Genomic DNA, 20,988 nt, shown 5'->3' with positions numbered 1-20,988 from the left:
GAGGTCGTGGATGGGAGACGTTGTAACCCAGAGGTCGGGGATGGGAGACGCTGTAACCCAGAGGTCGTGGATGGGAGACGTTGTAACCCAGAGGTCGGGGATGGGAGACGCTTGTGGTAGTATTCTTTGTGCGCTACAACGCTGAAACTCAGAGGTCGGGGATGGGGTGAGGCTGAAATTCAGAGGTCGGGGATGGGAGACGCTGAAACCCAGAGGTCGGGGATGGGAGAGGCTGTAACCCTGAGGTCGGGGATGGGAGACGCTGTAACCCTGAGGTCGGGGATGGGAGACGCTGTAACCCTGATTTCGTGGATGGGACACGCTGTAACCCAGAGGTCGTGGATGGGAGACGTTGTAACCCAGAGGTCGGGGATGGGAGACGCTGAAACCCAGAGGTCAGGGATGGGAGACGCTTGTGGTAGTATTCTTTGTGCGCTACAACGCTGAAACCCAGAGGTCAGGGACGGGAGACGCTGAAATCCAGAGGTCAGAGATGGGATGAGGCTGAAACCCAGAGGTCGGGGATAGGAGACGCTGAACCCCAAAGGTCGGGGATGGGAGACGCTGTTCCCCAGAGGTCGGGGATGGGAGACGCTGGAACCCAGAGGTCGGGGATGGGAGACGCTGAAACCCAGAGGTCGGGGATGGGAGTCGCTGAAACCCAGAGGTCGGGGATGGGAGACACTGTAACCCAGAGGTCGGTGATGGGAGACTCTGTAACCCAGAGGTCGGGGATGGGAGACGTTGTAACCCAGAGGTCGTGGATGGGAGACGTTGTAACCCAGAGGTCGGGGATGGGAGACGTTGTAACCCAGAGGTCGGGGATGGGAGACGCTGAAACCCAGAGGTCAGGGATGGGAGACGCTTGTGTTGTATTCTTTGTGCGCTACAACGCTGAAACCCAGAGGTCAGGGACGGGAGACGCTGAAATCCAGAGGTCAGAGATGGGATGAGGCTGAAACCCAGAGGTCGGGGAAAGGAGACGCTGAAACCCAGAGGTCGGGGATAGGAGACGCTGAAACCCAAAGGTCGGGGATGGGAGACGCTGTTCCCCAGAGTTCGGCGATGGGAGACGCTGGAACCCAGAGGTCGGGGATGGGAGACGCTGAAACCCAGAGTTCGGGGATGGGAGATGCTGAAACCCAGAGGTCGGGGATGGGAGACGCTGAAACCCAGAGGTCGGGGATGGGAGATGCTGAAACCCAGAGGTCGGGGATGGGATACGTTGTAACCCAGAGGTCGGGGATGGGAGACGCTGAAACCCAGAGGTCAGGGATGGGAGACGCTTGTGGTAGTATTCTTTGTGCGCTACAACGCTGAAACCCAGAGGTCGGGGATGGGAGACGCTGGAACCCAGAGGTCGGGGATGGGAGATGCTGTAACCCAGAGGTCGGGGATGGGAGACGCTGAAACCCAGAGGTCGGGGATGGGAGTCGCTGAAACCCAGAGTTCGGGGATGGGAGATGCTGAAACCCAGAGGTCGGGGATGGGAGACGCTGAAACCCAGAGGTCGGGGATGGGAGATGCTGAAACCCAGAGGTCGGGGATGGGAGACGCTGGAACCCAGAGGTCGGGGATGGGAGACGCTGAAACCCAGAGGTCGGGGATGGGAGACGCTGAAACCCAGAGGTCGGGGATGGGATACGCTGAAACCCAGAGGTCGGGGATGGGAGACACTGTAACCCAGAGGTCGGGGATGGGAGATGCTGAAACCCAGCGGTCGGGGATCGGAGACGCTGTAACCCAGTGGTCGGGGATGGGAGACACTGTAAACCAGAGTTCGGGGATGGGAGATGCTGAAACCCAGAGGTTGGGGATGGTGTGAGCTGAGATCCAGAGGTCGTGAATGGGAGGCACTGGAACCCAGAGGACGGGGATGGCAGACGCTGGAACCCAGAGGTTGGGGTTGGGAGACGATGTAACCCAGAGGTCAGGGATGGGAGACAATGTAGCCCAGAGGTCGGGGATGGGAGACACAGTAACCCAGAGGTCAGGGATGGGAGACGCTGTAACCCAGAGGTCGGGGATGGGAGACGCTGTAACCCAGAGGTCGCGGATGGGGTGAGGCTGAAACCCAGATGTCGGGGATGGGAGACGTTGTAACCCAGAGGTCGGCGATGGGAGACGCTGTAACCCAGATGTTGGGGATGGGGTGAGGCTGTAACCCAGAGGTCGGGGATGGGAGACGCTGGAACCCAGAGGTCGGGGATGGGACGAGGCTGAAACCCAGAGGTCGGGGATGGGAGACGCTGTAACGCAGAGGTCGGGGATGGGAGACGCTGTAACCCAGAGGTCGGGGATGGGAGATGCTGTAACCCAGAGGTCGTGGATGGGAGACGCTGTAACCCAGCCGTCGGGGATGGGAGACGCTGTAACCCAGAGGTCGTGGATGGGAGACGCGGTAACCCAGAGGTCGGGGATGGGAGAAGCTGGAACCCAGAGGTCGGAGATGGGATGGGGCTGAAACCCAGTGGTCGGGGATGGGAGACGTTGTAACCCAGAGGTCGGGGATGGGAGACGCTGAAACCCAGAGGTCAGGGATGGGAGACGTTGTAATCCAGAGGTCGGGGATGGGAGACACTGTAACCCAGAGGTCGGGGATGGGAGACGCTGAAAACCAGAGGTCGGGGATGGGGTGAGGCTGAAACCCAGAGGTCGGGGATGGAAGTCGCTGTAACCCAGAGGTAGGCGATGGGAGACGCTGTAATCCAGAGGACGGGGATGGGGTGAGGCTGAAACCCAGAGGTCGGGGATGGCAAGAGGCTGAAATCCAAAGGTCAGGGATGGGGTGAAGCTGAAACCCAGAGGTCGGGGATGGCAAGAGGCTGAAATCCAACGGTCGGGGATGGGGTGAAGCTGAAACCCAGAGGTTGGGGATGGCAAGAGGCTGAAATCCAAAGGTCGGGGATGTGAGACGCTGTAACCCAGAGGTCGGGGATGGGAAACGCTGGAACCCAGAGGTCGGGGATGGGAGACGCTGTAACCCAGAGGTCGGGAATGGGAGACGCTGAAACCCAGAGGTTGGGGATGGGAGACGCTGGAACCCTGCGGTTGGGGATGGGAGACGCTGTAACCCAGAGGTCGGGGATGGGAGACGCTGAAACCCAGAGGTCGGGGATGGGAGACGCTGTAACACAGAGGTCGGGAATGGGGGACGCTGTAACCCAGAGGTCGGGGATGGGAGACACTGTAACCCAGAGGTCGGGGATGGGAGATGCTGAAACCCAGCGGTCGGGAATCGGAGCCGCTGTAACCCAGTGGTCGGAGATGGGAGACACTGTAAACCAGAGTTCGGGGGTGGAAGATGCTGTAACCCAGAGGTCGGGGATGGGAGACGCTGTAACCCAGAGGTCGGGAATGGGAGATGCTGTAACCCAGAGGTCGGGGATGGGTTGAGGCTAAAACCCTGAGGTCGGGGATGGGAGACGCTGTAGCCCTGAGGTCGGGGATGGGAGACGCTGTAACACTGACTTCGGGGATGGGAGACTCTGTAACCCAGAGGTCGGGGATGGGAGACGTTGTAACCCAGAGGTCGGGGATGGGAGACGCTGAAACCCAGAAGTCAGGGATGGGAGACGCTTGTGGTAGTATTCTTTGTGCGCTACAACGCTGAAACCCAGAGGTCGGGGATGGGAGGTGCTGTAACCCAGAGGTCAGGGATGGGAGACGCTGAAATCCAGAGGACAGAGATGGGATGAGGCTGAAACCCAGAGGTCGGGGATGGGAGACGCTGAAACCAAGAGGTCGGGGATAGGAGACGCTGAAACCCAGAGGTCGGGGATAGGAGACGCTGAAACCCAAAGGTCGGGGATGGGAGACGCTGTTCCCCAGAGGTCGGGGATGGGAGACGCTGGAACCCAGAGATCGGGGATGGGAGACGCTGAAACCCAGAGGTCGGGGATGGGAGTCGCTGAAACCCAGAGGTCGGGGATGGGAGACACTGTAACCCAGAGGTCGGGGATGGGAGACGCTGAAACCCAGATGTCTGGGATGGGAGACGCTGAAACCCAGAGGTCGGGGATGGGAGACACTGTAACCCAGAGGTCGGGGATGGGAGACGCTGAAACACAGAGGTCGGGGATGGCAGACGCTGTAACCCAGAGGTCGGGGATGGGAGACGCTGAAACCCAGAGGTCGGGGATGGGAGACGCTGAAACCCAGAGGTCGGGGATGGGAGACGCTGTAACCCAGAGGCCGGGGATGGGGGACGCTCTAACCCACACTTCGGGGATGGGAGATGCTGAAACCCAGAGGTCAGGGATGGTGTGAGCTGAGATCAAGAGGTCGTGAATGGGAGACGCTGGAACCCAGAGGACGGGGATGGGAGACGCTGGAACCCAGAGGTCGGGGTTGGGAGACGCTGTAACCCAGAGGTCGGGGATGGGAGACAATGTAACCCAAAGGTCGCGGATGGGAGACACAGTAACCCAGAGGTCGGGGATGGGAGACGCTGTAACCCAGAGGTCGGGGATGGGAGACGCTGTAACCCAGAGGTCGCGGATGGGGTGAGGCTGAAACCCAGAGGTTCGGGATGGCAAGAGTCTGAAATCCAAAGGTCGGGGATGGGAGACGCTGTAACCCAGAGGTCGGGGATGGGAGACGCTCTAACCCAGAGGTCGGAGAGTGGTAGAAGCTAATCACCAGAGGTCGAAAAGAGGGAAAAACTGAGACCCAGAGGTCGGGGATAGGAGACGCTGAAACCCAGAGGTCTGGGATGGGAGACGCTGTAACCCAGAGGTCGGGGATGGGAGATGCTGAAACCCAGAGGTCAGGGATGGTATGAGGCTGAGATCCCGAGGTCGGGAATGGGAGACGCTGGAACCCAGAGGTCGGGGATGGGAGACGCTGGAACCCAGAGGTCGGGGATGGGAGACGCTGTAACCCAGAGGTCGGGGATGGGAGACACTGTAACCCAGAGGTCTGGGATGGGAGACACAGTAACCCAGAGGTCGGTGATGGGAGACGCTGTAACCCAGAGGTCGGGGATGGGAGACGCTGTAACCCAGAGGTCGGGGATGGGAGACGCTGAAACCCAGAGGTCGTGGATGGGAGACGCTGTAACCCAGAGGTCGGGGATGGGAGACGCTGTAACCCAGCGGTCGGGAATGGGAGATGCTGAAACCCAGAGGTCGGGGATGGAAGACACTGGAACCCTGCGATTGGGGATGGGAGACGCTGTAACCCAGAGGCCGGGGACGGGAGACGCTGAAACCCAGTGGTCGGGGATGGTAGATGCTGTCACCCAGACGTCGGGAATGGGGGACGCTGTAACCCAGAGGTCGGGGATGGGAGACACTGTAACCCAGAGGTCGGGGATGGGAGATGCTGAAACCCAGCGGTCGGGGATCGGAGACGCTGTAACCCAGTGGTCGGAGCTGGGAGACACTGTATACCAGAGTTCGGGGATGGGAGATGCTGAAACCCAGAGGTCGGGGATGGGAGACGCTGTAACCCAGAGGTCGGGAATGGGAGATGCTGTAACCCAGAGGTCGGGGATGGGTGAGGCTGGAACCCTGAGGTCGGGGATGGGAGACGCTGTAACCCTGAGGTAAGGGATGGGAGACGCAGTAACCCTGACTTCGGGGATGGGAGACGCTGTAACCCAGAGGTCAGTGATGGGAGACAATTGTGGCAGTATTCTTTGTGCGCTACAACGCTGAAACCCAGAGGTCTGGGATGGGAGGTGCTGTAACCCAGAGGTCAGGGATGGGAGACGCTGAAACCCAGAGGTCAGAGATGGGATGAGGCTCAAACCCAGAGGTCGGGATGGGAGACGCTGAAACGCAGAGGTCGGGGATAAGAGATGCTGAAACCCAAAGGTCGGGGATGGGAGATGCTGTTCCCCAGAGGTTGGGGATGGGAGACGCTGTAACCCAGAGGTCGGGGATGGGAGACGCTGTAACCCAGCAGTCGGGAATGGGAGACGCTGAAACCCAGAGGTCGTGGATGGGAGACGCTGGAACCCTGCGGTTGGGGAGTGGTAGAAGCTAATCACCAGAGGTCGAAAAGAGGGAAAAACTGAAAACAAGAGGTCGGGGATAGGAGACGCTGAAACCCAGAGGTCTGGGATGGGAGACGCTGTAACCCAGAGATCGGAGATGGGAGACGCTGAAACCCAGAGGTCGGGGATGGGAGACGCTGAAACCCAGAGGTCGGGGATGGGAGACGTTGTATCACAGAGGTCGGGGATGGGAGATGCTGTAACCCAGAGGTTGGAGCTGGGAGATGCTGTAACCCAGAGGTCGGAGATGGGAGACGCTGTAACCCAGAGGTCGGGGATGGGAGATGCTGGAACCCAGAGGTCGGGGATGGGAGACGCTGAAACCCAGAGGTCGGGGATGGGAGACGCTGTAACCCAGAGATCGGGGATGGGAGACGCTGAAACCCAGAGGTCGGGGATGGGAGACGCTGTCACCCAGAGGTTGAAGATGGGAGACGCTGTAACCCAGAAGTCGGAGATGGGAGACGCTGTAACCTAGAGGTCGGGGATGGCAGACGCTGTAACCCAGCGGTCGGGAATGGGAGACACTGTAACCCAGAGGTCGGCGATGGGAGACGCTGTAACCCAGAGGTAGGCGACGGGAGACGCTGTAACCCAGACGTTGGGGATGGGGTGAGGCTGTAACCCAGAGGTCGGGGATGGGAGACGCTGTAACCCAGAGGTCGGCGATGGGAGACGCTGTAACCCAGACGTTGGGGATGGGGTGAGGCTGTAACCCAGAGGTCGGGGATGGGAGACGCTGGAACCCAGAGGTCGGGGATGGGACGAGGCTGAAACCCAGAGGTCGGGGATGGGAGACGCTGTAACCCAGAGGTCGGGGATGGGAGACGCTGTAACCCAGAGGTCGGGGATGGGAGATGCTGTAACCCAGAGGTCGGGGATGGGAGACGCTGTAACCCAGAGGTCGGGGATGGGAGACGCTGGAACCCAGAGGTCGGAGAGTGGTAGAAGCTAATCACCAGAGGTCGAAAAGAGGGAAAAACTGAACTCCAATGGTCGGGGATGGGGAGAAGCTGAAACCCAGAGGTTGGCGATGGCAAGAGGCTGAAATCCAAAGGTCGGGGATGTGAGACGCTGTAACCCAGAGGTCGGGGATTGGAGACATTGTATATCAGAGTTTGGGGATGGGAATCGCTGAAACCCTGAGGTCGGGGAAGGGAGACACTGTAACCCCGAGGTCAGGGATGGGGACTCTGTAACCCAGAGGTCGGGGATGGGAGTCGCTGTAACCCAGAGGTCGGGGATGGGAGACGCTGTTACCCAGAGGTCGGGGATGGGATACGCTGTAACCCAGAGGTCGGGGTGGGAGACGCTGTAACCCAGAGGTCGGAGATGGGAGTCGCTGTAACCCAGAGCTCGGGGATGGGAGACGATGAAACCCAGAGGTCGGGAATGGGAGACGGTGAAACACAGAGGTCGGGGATGGGAGACGCTGAAGCCCATATGTCGGGGATGGGAGACGCTGTCACCCAGAGGTCGGGGATGGGAGACGCTGAAACCCAGAGATCGGGGATGGGAGACTCTGAAACCCAGAGGTCGGGGATGGCAGACGCTGAAACCCAGAGGTCGGGGATGGGAGACACTGTAACCCCGAGGTCAGGGATGGGGACTCTGTAACCCAGAGGTCGGGGATGGGAGACGCTGAAACCCAGAGGTCGGGGATGGGAGACACTGAAACCCAGAGGTCGGGGATGGGAGACACTGAAACCCAGAGGTCGGGGATGGGAGACACTGAAACCCAGAGGTCGGGGATGGGATACGCTGTAACCCAGAGGTCGGGATGGGAGACGCTGTAACCCAGAGGTCGGGGATGGGAGACGCTGTAACCCAGAGGTCGGGGATGGGAGACACTGTAACCCAGAGGTCGGGGATGGGAGACGCTGTAACCAAGAGCTCGGGGATGGGAGACGATGAAACCCAGAGGTCGGGGATGGGAGACGCTGAAAACCAGAGGTCGGAGATGGGAGACGCTGTAACCCAGAGATCGGGGATGGGAGACTCTGAAACCCAGAGGTCGGGGATAGCAGACGCTGAAACCCAGAGATCGGGGATGGGAGACTCTGAAACCCAGAGGTCGGGGATGGCAGACGCTGAAAACCAGAGGTCGGAGATGGGAGACGCTGTAACCCAGAGGTCGGGGATGGTAGAGGTTGAAACCCAAAGGTCGGGGATGGGAGACTCTGAAACCCAGAGGTCTGGGATGGGAGACGCTGAAACACAGAGGTCGGGGATGGGAGATGCTGTAACCCAGATGTCGGGAACGCTAGAGGTTGAAACCCAAAGGTCGGGGATGGGAGACTCTGAAACCCAGAGGTCTGGGATGGGAGACGCTGAAACACAGAGGTCGGGGATGGGAGATGCTGTAACCCAGATGTCGGGAACGCTAGAGGTTGAAACCCAAAGGTCGGGGATGGGAGACTCTGAAACCCAGAGGTCGGGGATTGGAGACTCTGAAACACAGAGGTCGGGGATGGGAGTCACTTTAACCCAGAGGTCGGAGATGGGAGACGCTGTAACCCAGACGTTGGGGATGGGGTCAGGCTGAAACCCAGACGTCAGGGATGGTTGTCGCTGTAACCCAGAGGTCGGGGATGGGAGACGTTGTAACCCAGAGGTCGGGGATGGGAGACGCTGAAAACCAGAGGTCGGGGATGTGGTGAGGCTGAAACCCAGAGGTCTGGGATGGCAAGAGGCTGAAACCCAGAGGTCGGGGATGGGAGACGCTGAAATCCAGAGGTCAGGGATGGGAGACGTTGTAACCCAGAGGTCGGGGATGGGAGACGTTGCAACCCAGAGGTCGGGGATGGGAGACACTGTAACCCAGAGGTCGGGGATGGGAGAAGCTGTAACCCAGAGGTCGGGGATGGCTTGAGGCTGAAACCCAGCGGTCGGTGATGGAAGACACTGTTACCCAGAGGTCGGGGATGGGAGATGCTGGAACCCAGAGGTCGGGGTGGGAGATGCTGTAACCCAGAGGTTGGAGATGGGAGACGCTGTAACACAGGGTCGGGGATGGGAGACGCTGAAACCGAGAGGTCGGGGATGGGAGACGCTGTTACCCAGCGGTCGGGGTGGGAGATGCTGTAACCCAGAGGTCGGAGATGGGAGACGCTGTAACGCAGAGGTCGGGGATGGGAGATGCTGGAACCCAGAGGTCAGGGATGGGAGACGCTGAAACCCAGTGGTCGGGGATGGGAGACGCTGTAACCCAGAGGTCGGGGATGGGAGACGCTGAAACCCAGAGGTCGGGGATGGGAGACGCTGTCACCCAGAGGTTGAAGATGGGAGACGCTGTAACCCAGAAGTCGGAGATGGGAGACACTGTAACCCAGAGGTCGGGGATGGGAGACGCTGGAACCCAGAGGTCGTACATGGGAGACACTGTAACCCAGAGGTCGGCGATGGGAGACGCTGTAACCCAGAGGTAGGCGACGGGAGACGCTGTAACCCAGACGTTGGGGATGGGGTGAGGCTGTAACCCAGAGGTCGGGGATGGGAGACGCTGTAACCCAGAGGTCGGGGATGGGAGACGCTGGAACCCAGAGGTCGGGGATGGGACGAGGCTGAAACTCAGAGGTCGGGGATGGGAAACGCTGTAACCCAGAGGTCGGGGATGGGAGACGCTGTAACCCAGAGGTCGGGGATGGGAGATGCTGTAACCCAGAGGTCGGGGATGGGAGACGCTGTAACCCAGAGGTCGGGGATGGGAGACGCTGTAATCCAGCGGTCGGAGAGTGGTAGAAGCTAATCACCAGAGGTCGAAAAGAGGGAAAAACTGAAACCCAGAGGTCGGGGATAGGAGACGCTGAAACCCAGAGGTCGGGGATGGGAGACGCTGGAACCCAGAGTTCGGGGATGGGAGACGCTTGAACCCAGAGGTCGGGGATGGGAGACACTGGAACCCAGAGGTCGGGGATGGGACGAGGCTGAAACCCAGAGGTCGTGGATGGGGTGAGGCTGAAACCCAGAGGTCGGGGATGGGGTGAGGCTGAAACCCAGAGGTCGGGGATAGGAGACGCTGAAACCCAGAGGTCGGGGATGGGAGACGCTGTAACCCAGAGGTCGGGGATGGGAGACGCTATAATCCATAGGTCCGGGATGGGGTGAGGCTGAAACCCACAGGTCGGGGATGGCAAGAGGCTGAAATCCAAAGGTCAGGGATGGGGTGAATCTGAAACCTAGAGGTCAGGGATGGCAAGAGGCTGAAATCCAAAGGTCGGGGATGTGAGACGCGGTAACACAGATGTCGGGGATTGGAGACGTTGTATATCAGAGGTCGGGGATGGGAGTCGCTGAAACCCAGAGGTCGGGGAAGGGAGACACTGTAACCCCGAGGTCAGGGATGGGGACACTGTAACCCAGAGGTCGGGGATGGGAGACGCTGAAACCCAGAGGTCGGGGATGGGAGACGCTGAAACCCAGAGGTTGTGGATGGGAGACACTGTAACCCAGAGGTTACGGAGGGGAGACGCTGAAACCCAGAGGTCGGGGATGGGAGACGCTGAAACCCAGATGTCGGGGATGGGAGACGCTGTAACCCAGAGGTCGGGGATGGGAGACGCTGGAACCCAGAGGTCGTGGATGGTAGACGCTGTAACCCAGAGGTCGGGGTGGGAGACGCTGTAACCCAGAGGTCGGAGATGGGAGTCGCTGTAACCCAGAGGTCGGGGATGGGAGACGCTGAAACCCAGAGTTCGAGAATGGGAGACGCTGAAACACAGAGGTCGGGGATGGGAGACGCTGAAGCCCATATGTTGTGGTTGGGAGAAGCTGAAACCGAGAGTTCCTGAATGGGAGAAGCTGAAACCCAGAGGTCGGGGATGGGAGACGCTGTAACCCAGAGGTCGGGGATGGGAGACGCTGTCACCCAGAGGTCGGGGATGGGAGACGCTGAAATCCAGAGATCGGGGATGGGAGACTCTGAAACCCAGAGGTCGGGGATGGCAGACGCTGAAAACCAGAGGTCGGAGATGGGAGACGCTGTAACCCAGAGGTCGGGGATGGTAGACGCTGAAACCCTGAGTTCCGGGATGGAAGATACTGAAACCCAGAGGTCGGGGATGGGAGAGGCTGTAACCCAGATGTCGGGAACGCTAGAGGTTGAAACCCAAAGGTCGGGGATGGGAGACTCTGAAACCGAGAGGTCTGGGATGGGAGACGCGGTAACCCAGAGATCGGGGATTGGAGACTCTGAAACACAGAGGTCGGGGATGGGAGTCACTTTAACCCAGAGGTCGGAGATGGGAGACGCTGTAACCCAGACGTTGGGGATGGGGTCAGGCTGAAACCCAGATGTCAGGGATGGTTGTCGCTGTAACCCAGAGGTCGGGGATGGGAGACGTTGTAACCCAGAGGTCGGGGATGGGAGACGCTGAAAACCAGAGGTCGGGGATGTGGTGAGGCTGAAACCCAGAGGTCGGGGATGGCAAGAGGCTGAAACCCAGATGTCGGGGATGGGAGACGCTGAAATCCAGAGGTCAGGGATGGGAGACGTTGTAACCCAGAGGTCGGGGATGGGAGACGTTGCAACCCAGAGGTCGGGGATGGGAGACACTGTAACCCAGAGGTCGGGGATGGGAGAAGCTGTAACCCAGAGGTCGGGGATGGCTTGAGGCTGAAACCCAGCGGTCGGTGATGGAAGACACTGTTACCCAGAGGTCGGGGATGGGAGATGCTGGAACCCAGAGGTCGGGGTGGGAGATGCTGTAACCCAGAGGTTGGAGATGGGAGACGCTGTAACACAGGGTCGTGGATGGGAGACGCTGAAACCGAGAGGTCGGGGATGGGAGACGCTGTTACCCAGAGGTCGGGGTGGGAGATGCTGTAACCCAGAGGTCGGAGATGGGAGACGCTGTAACCCAGAGGTCGGGGATGGGAGATGCTGGAACCCAGAGGTCAGGGATGGGAGACGCTGAAACCCAGTGGTCGGGGATGGGAGACGCTGTAACCCAGAGGTCGGGGATGGGAGACGCTAAAACCCAGAGGTCGGGGATGGGAGACGCTGTCACCCAGAGGTTGAAGATGGGAGACGCTGTAACCCAGAAGTCGGAGATGGGAGACACTGTAACCCAGAGGTCGGGGATGGGAGACGCTGGAACCCAGAGGTCGTACATGGGAGACACTGTAACCCAGAGGTCGGCGATGGGAGACGCTGTAACCCAGAGGTAGGCGACGGGAGACGCTGTAACCCAGACGTTGGGGATGGGGTGAGGCTGTAACCCAGAGGTCGGGGATGGGAGACGCTGTAACCCAGAGGTCGGGGATGGGAGACGCTGGAACCCAGAGGTCGGGGATGGGACGAGGCTGAAACCCAGAGGTCGGGGATGGGAAACGCTGTAACCCAGAGGTCGGGGATGGGAGACGCTGTAACCCAGAGGTCGGGGATGGGAGATGCTGTAACCCAGAGGTCGGGGATGGGAGACGCTGTAACCCAGAGGTCGGGGATGGGAGACGCTGTAATACAGCGGTCGGAGAGTGGTAGAAGCTAATCACCAGAGGTCGAAAAGAGGGAAAAACTGAAACCCAGAGGTCGGGGATAGGAGACGCTGAAACCCAGAGGTCGGGGATGGGAGACGCTGGAACCCAGAGTTCGGGGATGGGAGACGCTTGAACCCACAGGTCGGGGATGGGAGACACTGGAACCCAGAGGTCGGGGATGGGACGAGGCTGAAACCCAGAGGTCGTGGATGGGGTGAGGCTGAAACCCAGAGGTCGGGGATGGGGTGAGGCTGAAACCCAGACGTCGGGGATGGGAGACGCTGAAACCCAGAGGTCGGGGATGGGAGACGCTGTAACCCAGAGGTCGGGGATGGGAGACGCTATAATCCATAGGTCCGGGATGGGGTGAGGCTGAAACCCACAGGTCGGGGATGGCAAGAGGCTGAAATCCAAAGGTCAGGGATGGGGTGAATCTGAAACCTAGAGGTCAGGGATGGCAAGAGGCTGAAATCCAAAGGTCGGGGATGTGAGACGCGGTAACCCATATGTCGGGGATTGGAGACGTTGTATATCAGAGGTCGGGGATGGGAGTCGCTGAAACCCAGAGGTCGGGGAAGGGAGACACTGTAACCCCGAGGTCAGGGATGAGGACACTGTAACCCAGAGGTCGGGGATGGGAGACGCTGAAACCCAGAGGTCGGGGATGGGAGACGCTGTAACCCAGAGGTCGGGGATGGGAGACGCTGGAACCCAGAGGTCGGGGATGGTAGACGCTGTAACCCAGAGGTCGGGGTGGGAGACGCTGTAACCCAGAGGTCGGATATGGGAGTCGCTGTAACCCAGAGGTCGGGGATGGGAGACGCTGAAACCCAGAGTTCGAGAATGGGAGACGCTGAAACACAGAGGTCGGGGATGGGAGACGCTGAAGCCCATATGTTGTGGTTGGGAGAAGCTGAAACCGAGAGTTCCTGAATGGGAGAAGCTGAAACCCAGAGGTCGGGGATGGGAGACGCTGTAACCCAGAGGTCGGGGATGGGAGACGCTGTCACCCAGAGGTCGGGGATGGGAGACGCTGAAACCCAGAGATCGGGAATGGGAGACTCTGAAACCCAGAGGTAGGGGATGGCAGATGCTGAAACCCAGAGGTCGGAGATGGGAGACGCTGTAACCCTGAAGTCGGGGATGGTAGACGCTGAAACCCTGAGGTCCGGGATGGAAGATGCTGAAACCCAGAGGTCGAGGATGGGAGACGCTGTAACCCAGAGGTCGGGAACGCTAGAGGTTGAAACCCAAAGGTCGGGGATGGGAGACTCTGAAACCGAGAGGTCTGGGATGGGAGACGCTGAAACCCAGAGGTCGGGGATTGGAGACTCTGAAACACAGAGGTCGGGGATGGGAGACACTGTAACCCAGAGGTCGGAGATGGGAGACGCTGTAACCCAGACGTTGGGGATGGGGTGAGGCAGAAACCCAGACGTCGGGGATGGTTGTCGCTGTAACGCAGAGGTCGGGGATGGGAGACGTTGTAACCCAGAGGTCGGGGATGGGAGACGCTGAAAACCAGAGGTCGGGGATGTGGTGAGGCTGAAACCCAGACGTCGGGGATGGCAAGAGGCTGAAACCCAGAGGTCGGGGATGGGAGATGCTGAAACCCAGAGGTCGGGGATGGGAGACATTGTAACCCAGAGGCCGGGGATGGGAGACGTTGTAACCCAGAGGTCGGGGATGGGAGACACTGTAACCCAGAGGTCGGGGATGGGAGAAGCTGTAACCCAGAGGTCGGGGATGGGAGACGCTGAAACCCAGTGGTCGGGAATGGCTTGAGGCTGAAACCCAGCGGTCGGGGATGGAAGACGCTGTTACCCAGAGGTCGGGGTGGGAGATGCTGTAACCCAGAGGTCGGAGATGGGAGACGCTGTATCCCAGAGGTCGGGGATGGGAGACTCTGAAACCCAGAGGTCGGGGATGGAAGACGCTGTAACCCAGAGGTCGGGGATGGGAGACACTGGAACCCAGAGGTCGGGGATGGGAGACGCTGGAACCCAGAGGTCGGGGATGGGAAACGCTGAACCCCAGAGGTCGGGGATGGGAGACGCTGTAACCCAGAGGTCGGGGATGGGAGACGCTGTCACCCAGAGGTTGAAGATGGGAGACGCTGTAACCCAGAAGTCGGAGATGGGAGACACTGTAACCCAGAGGTCGGGGATGGGAGACGCTGGAAGCCAGAGGTCAGAGATAGGAGACACTGTAACCCAGAGGTCGGCGATGGGAGACGCTGTAACCCAGAGGTCGGCGATGGGAGACGCTGGAACCCAGAGGTCGGGGATGGGACGAGGCTGAAACCCAGAGGTCGGGGATGGGAGACGCTGTAACCCAGAGGTCGGGGATGGGAGACGCTGTAACCCAGATGTCGGGGATGGGATACGCTGTAACCCAGAGGTCGGGGATGGGAGACGCTGTAACCCAGAAGTCGGGGATGGGAGACGCTGTAAACCAGAGGCCGGGGATGGGAGACGCTGGAACCCAGAGGTCGGGGATGGGAGACGCTGAAACCAAGAAGTCAGGGATGGGATGAGGCTGAAACCCAGTGGTCGGGGATGGGAGACGCTGGAACCCAGAGGTCGTGGATGGGGTGAGGCTGATACCCAGAGGTTGGGAATGGCAAGAGACTGAAATCCAAAGGTCGAGGATTGGAGACGCTGTAACCCAGAAGTCGGGGATGGGAGACGCAGTAACCCAGAGGTCGGGGATGGGAGACGCTGTAACCCAGAGGTCGGGGATGGGAGACACTGTAACCCAGAGGTCGGGGATGGGAGAAGCTGTAACCCAGAGGTCGGGGATGGGAGACGCTGAAACCCAGTGGTCGGGAATGGCTTGAGGCTGAAACCCAGCGGTCGGGGATGGAAGACGCTGTTACCCAGAGGTCGGGGTGGGAGATGCTGTAACCCAGAGGTCGGAGATGGGAGACGCTGTATCCCAGAGGTCGGGGATGGGAGACTCTGAAACCCAGAGGTCGGGGATGGAAGACGCTGTAACCCAGAGGTCGGGGATGGGAGACACTGGAACCCAGAGGTCGGGGATGGGAGACGCTGGAACCCAGAGGTCGGGGATGGGAAACGCTGAACCCCAGAGGTCGGGGATGGGAGACGCTGTAACCCAGAGGTCGGGGATGGGAGACGCTGTCACCCAGAGGTTGAAGATGGGAGACGCTGTAACCCAGAAGTCGGAGATGGGAGACACTGTAACCCAGAGGTCGGGGATGGGAGACGCTGGAAGCCAGAGGTCAGAGATAGGAGACACTGTAACCCAGAGGTCGGCGATGGGAGACGCTGTAACCCAGAGGTCGGCGATGGGAGACGCTTGAACCCAGAGGTCGGGGATGGGACGAGGCTGAAAGCCAGAGGTCGGGGATGGGAGACGCTGTAACCCAGAGGTCGGGGATGGGAGACGCTGTTACCCAGCGGTCGGGGTGGGAGATGCTGTAACCCAGAGGTCGGAGATGGGAGACGCTGTAACGCAGAGGTCGGGGATGGGAGATGCTGGAACCCAGAGGTCAGGGATGGGAGACGCTGAAACCCAGTGGTCGGGGATGGGAGACGCTGTAACCCAGAGGTCGGGGATGGGAGACGCTGAAACCCAGAGGTCGGGGATGGGAGACGCTGTCACCCAGAGGTTGAAGATGGGAGACGCTGTAACCCAGAAGTCGGAGATGGGAGACACTGTAACCCAGAGGTCGGGGATGGGAGACGCTGGAACCCAGAGGTCGTACATGGGAGACACTGTAACCCAGAGGTCGGCGATGGGAGACGCTGTAACCCAGAGGTAGGCGACGGGAGACGCTGTAACCCAGACGTTGGGGATGGGGTGAGGCTGTAACCCAGAGGTCGGGGATGGGAGACGCTGTAACCCAGAGGTCGGGGATGGGAGACGCTGGAACCCAGAGGTCGGGGATGGGACGAGGCTGAAACTCAGAGGTCGGGGATGGGAAACGCTGTAACCCAGAGGTCGGGGATGGGAGACGCTGTAACCCAGAGGTCGGGGATGGGAGATGCTGTAACCCAGAGGTCGGGGATGGGAGACGCTGTAACCCAGAGGTCGGGGATGGGAGACGCTGTAATCCAGCGGTCGGAGAGTGGTAGAAGCTAATCACCAGAGGTCGAAAAGAGGGAAAAACTGAAACCCAGAGGTCGGGGATAGGAGACGCTGAAACCCAGAGGTCGGGGATGGGAGACGCTGGAACCCAGAGTTCGGGGATGGGAGACGCTTGAACCCAGAGGTCGGGGATGGGAGACACTGGAACCCAGAGGTCGGGGATGGGACGAGGCTGAAACCCAGAGGTCGTGGATGGGGTGAGGCTGAAACCCAGAGGTCGGGGATGGGGTGAGGCTGAAACCCAGAGGTCGGGGATAGGAGACGCTGAAACCCAGAGGTCGGGGATGGGAGACGCTGTAACCCAGAGGTCGGGGATGGGAGACGCTATAATCCATAGGTCCGGGATGGGGTGAGGCTGAAACCCACAGGTCGGGGATGGCAAGAGGCTGAAATCCAAAGGTCAGGGATGGGGTGAATCTGAAACCTAGAGGTCAGGGATGGCAAGAGGCTGAAATCCAAAGGTCGGGGATGTGAGACGCGGTAACACAGATGTCGGGGATTGGAGACGTTGTATATCAGAGGTCGGGGATGGGAGTCGCTGAAACCCAGAGGTCGGGGAAGGGAGACACTGTAACCCCGAGGTCAGGGATGGGGACACTGTAACCCAGAGGTCGGGGATGGGAGACGCTGAAACCCAGAGGTCGGGGATGGGAGACGCTGAAACCCAGAGGTTGTGGATGGGAGACACTGTAACCCAGAGGTTACGGAGGGGAGACGCTGAAACCCAGAGGTCGGGGATGGGAGACGCTGAAACCCAGATGTCGGGGATGGGAGACGCTGTAACCCAGAGGTCGGGGATGGGAGACGCTGGAACCCAGAGGTCGTGGATGGTAGACGCTGTAACCCAGAGGTCGGGGTGGGAGACGCTGTAACCCAGAGGTCGGAGATGGGAGTCGCTGTAACCCAGAGGTCGGGGATGGGAGACGCTGAAACCCAGAGTTCGAGAATGGGAGACGCTGAAACACAGAGGTCGGGGATGGGAGACGCTGAAGCCCATATGTTGTGGTTGGGAGAAGCTGAAACCGAGAGTTCCTGAATGGGAGAAGCTGAAACCCAGAGGTCGGGGATGGGAGACGCTGTAACCCAGAGGTCGGGGATGGGAGACGCTGTCACCCAGAGGTCGGGGATGGGAGACGCTGAAATCCAGAGATCGGGGATGGGAGACTCTGAAACCCAGAGGTCGGGGATGGCAGACGCTGAAAACCAGAGGTCGGAGATGGGAGACGCTGTAACCCAGAGGTCGGGGATGGTAGACGCTGAAACCCTGAGTTCCGGGATGGAAGATACTGAAACCCAGAGGTCGGGGATGGGAGAGGCTGTAACCCAGATGTCGGGAACGCTAGAGGTTGAAACCCAAAGGTCGGGGATGGGAGACTCTGAAACCGAGAGGTCTGGGATGGGAGACGCGGTAACCCAGAGATCGGGGATTGGAGACTCTGAAACACAGAGGTCGGGGATGGGAGTCACTTTAACCCAGAGGTCGGAGATGGGAGACGCTGTAACCCAGACGTTGGGGATGGGGTCAGGCTGAAACCCAGATGTCAGGGATGGTTGTCGCTGTAACCCAGAGGTCGGGGATGGGAGACGTTGTAACCCAGAGGTCGGGGATGGGAGACGCTGAAAACCAGAGGTCGGGGATGTGGTGAGGCTGAAACCCAGAGGTCGGGGATGGCAAGAGGCTGAAACCCAGATGTCGGGGATGGGAGACGCTGAAATCCAGAGGTCAGGGATGGGAGACGTTGTAACCCAGAGGTCGGGGATGGGAGACGTTGCAACCCAGAGGTCGGGGATGGGAGACACTGTAACCCAGAGGTCGGGGATGGGAGAAGCTGTAACCCAGAGGTCGGGGATGGCTTGAGGCTGAAACCCAGCGGTCGGTGATGGAAGACACTGTTACCCAGAGGTCGGGGATGGGAGATGCTGGAACCCAGAGGTCGGGGTGGGAGATGCTGTAACCCAGAGGTTGGAGATGGGAGACGCTGTAACACAGGGTCGTGGATGGGAGACGCTGAAACCGAGAGGTCGGGGATGGGAGACGCTGTTACCCAGAGGTCGGGGTGGGAGATGCTGTAACCCAGAGGTCGGAGATGGGAGACGCTGTAACCCAGAGGTCGGGGATGGGAGCTGCTGGAACCCAGAGGTCAGGGATGGGAGACGCTGAAACCCAGTGGTCGGGGATGGGAGACGCTGTAACCCAGAGGTCGGGGATGGGAGACGCTAAAACCCAGAGGTCGGGGATGGGAGACGCTGTCACCCAGAGGTTGAAGATGGGAGACGCTGTAACCCAGAAGTCGGAGATGGGAGACACTGTAACCCAGAGGTCGGGGATGGGAGACGCTGGAACCCAGAGGTCGTACATGGGAGACACTGTAACCCAGAGGTCGGCGATGGGAGACGCTGTAACCCAGAGGTAGGCGACGGGAGACGCTGTAACCCAGACGTTGGGGATGGGGTGAGGCTGTAACCCAGAGGTCGGGGATGGGAGACGCTGTAACCCAGAGGTCGGGGATGGGAGACGCTGGAACCCAGAGGTCGGGGATGGGACGAGGCTGAAACCCAGAGGTCGGGGATGGGAAACGCTGTAACCCAGAGGTCGGGGATGGGAGACGCTGTAACCCAGAGGTCGGGGATGGGAGATGCTGTAACCCAGAGGTCGGGGATGGGAGACGCTGTAACCCAGAGGTCGGGGATGGGAGACGCTGTAATACAGCGGTCGGAGAGTGGTAGAAGCTAATCACCAGAGGTCGAAAAGAGGGAAAAACTGAAACCCAGAGGTCGGGGATAGGAGACGCTGAAACCCAGAGGTCGGGGATGGGAGACGCTGGAACCCAGAGTTCGGGGATGGGAGACGCTTGAACCCACAGGTCGGGGATGGGAGACACTGGAACCCAGAGGTCGGGGATGGGACGAGGCTGAAACCCAGAGGTCGTGGATGGGGTGAGGCTGAAACCCAGAGGTCGGGGATGGGGTGAGGCTGAAACCCAGACGTCGGGGATGGGAGACGCTGAAACCCAGAGGTCGGGGATGGGAGACGCTGTAACCCAGAGGTCGGGGATGGGAGACGCTATAATCCATAGGTCCGGGATGGGGTGAGGCTGAAACCCACAGGTCGGGGATGGCAAGAGGCTGAAATCCAAAGGTCAGGGATGGGGTGAATCTGAAACCTAGAGGTCAGGGATGGCAAGAGGCTGAAATCCAAAGGTCGGGGATGTGAGACGCGGTAACCCATATGTCGGGGATTGGAGACGTTGTATATCAGAGGTCGGGGATGGGAGTCGCTGAAACCCAGAGGTCGGGGAAGGGAGACACTGTAACCCCGAGGTCAGGGATGGGGACACTGTAACCCAGAGGTCGGGGATGGGAGACGCTGAAACCCAGAGGTCGGGGATGGGAGACGCTGTAACCCAGAGGTCGGGGATGGGAGACGCTGGAACCCAGAGGTCGGGGATGGTAGACGCTGTAACCCAGAGGTCGGGGTGGGAGACGCTGTAACCCAGAGGTCGGATATGGGAGTCGCTGTAACCCAGAGGTCGGGGATGGGAGACGCTGAAACCCAGAGTTCGAGAATGGGAGACGCTGAAACACAGAGGTCGGGGATGGGAGACGCTGAAGCCCATATGTTGTGGTTGGGAGAAGCTGAAACCGAGAGTTCCTGAATGGGAGAAGCTGAAACCCAGAGGTCGGGGATGGGAGACGCTGTAACCCAGAGGTCGGGGATGGGAGACGCTGTCACCCAGAGGTCGGGGATGGGAGACGCTGAAACCCAGAGATCGGGAATGGGAGACTCTGAAACCCAGAGGTAGGGGATGGCAGATGCTGAAACCCAGAGGTCGGAGATGGGAGACGCTGTAACCCTGAAGTCGGGGATGGTAGACGCTGAAACCCTGAGGTCCGGGATGGAAGATGCTGAAACCCAGAGGTCGAGGATGGGAGACGCTGTAACCCAGAGGTCGGGAACGCTAGAGGTTGAAACCCAAAGGTCGGGGATGGGAGACTCTGAAACCGAGAGGTCTGGGATGGGAGACGCTGAAACCCAGAGGTCGGGGATTGGAGACTCTGAAACACAGAGGTCGGGGATGGGAGACACTGTAACCCAGAGGTCGGAGATGGGAGACGCTGTAACCCAGACGTTGGGGATGGGGTGAGGCAGAAACCCAGACGTCGGGGATGGTTGTCGCTGTAACGCAGAGGTCGGGGATGGGAGACGTTGTAACCCAGAGGTCGGGGATGGGAGACGCTGAAAACCAGAGGTCGGGGATGTGGTGAGGCTGAAACCCAGACGTCGGGGATGGCAAGAGGCTGAAACCCAGAGGTCGGGGATGGGAGATGCTGAAACCCAGAGGTCGGGGATGGGAGACATTGTAACCCAGAGGCCGGGGATGGGAGACGTTGTAACC

Source organism: Scyliorhinus torazame, chromosome 12 (assembly GCF_047496885.1).
Source record: "Scyliorhinus torazame isolate Kashiwa2021f chromosome 12, sScyTor2.1, whole genome shotgun sequence".
Lineage (NCBI taxonomy): Eukaryota > Metazoa > Chordata > Chondrichthyes > Carcharhiniformes > Scyliorhinidae > Scyliorhinus > Scyliorhinus torazame.
The sequence above is the reverse complement of the archived record's forward strand: the minus strand, read 5'-3'. Positions refer to the sequence as shown.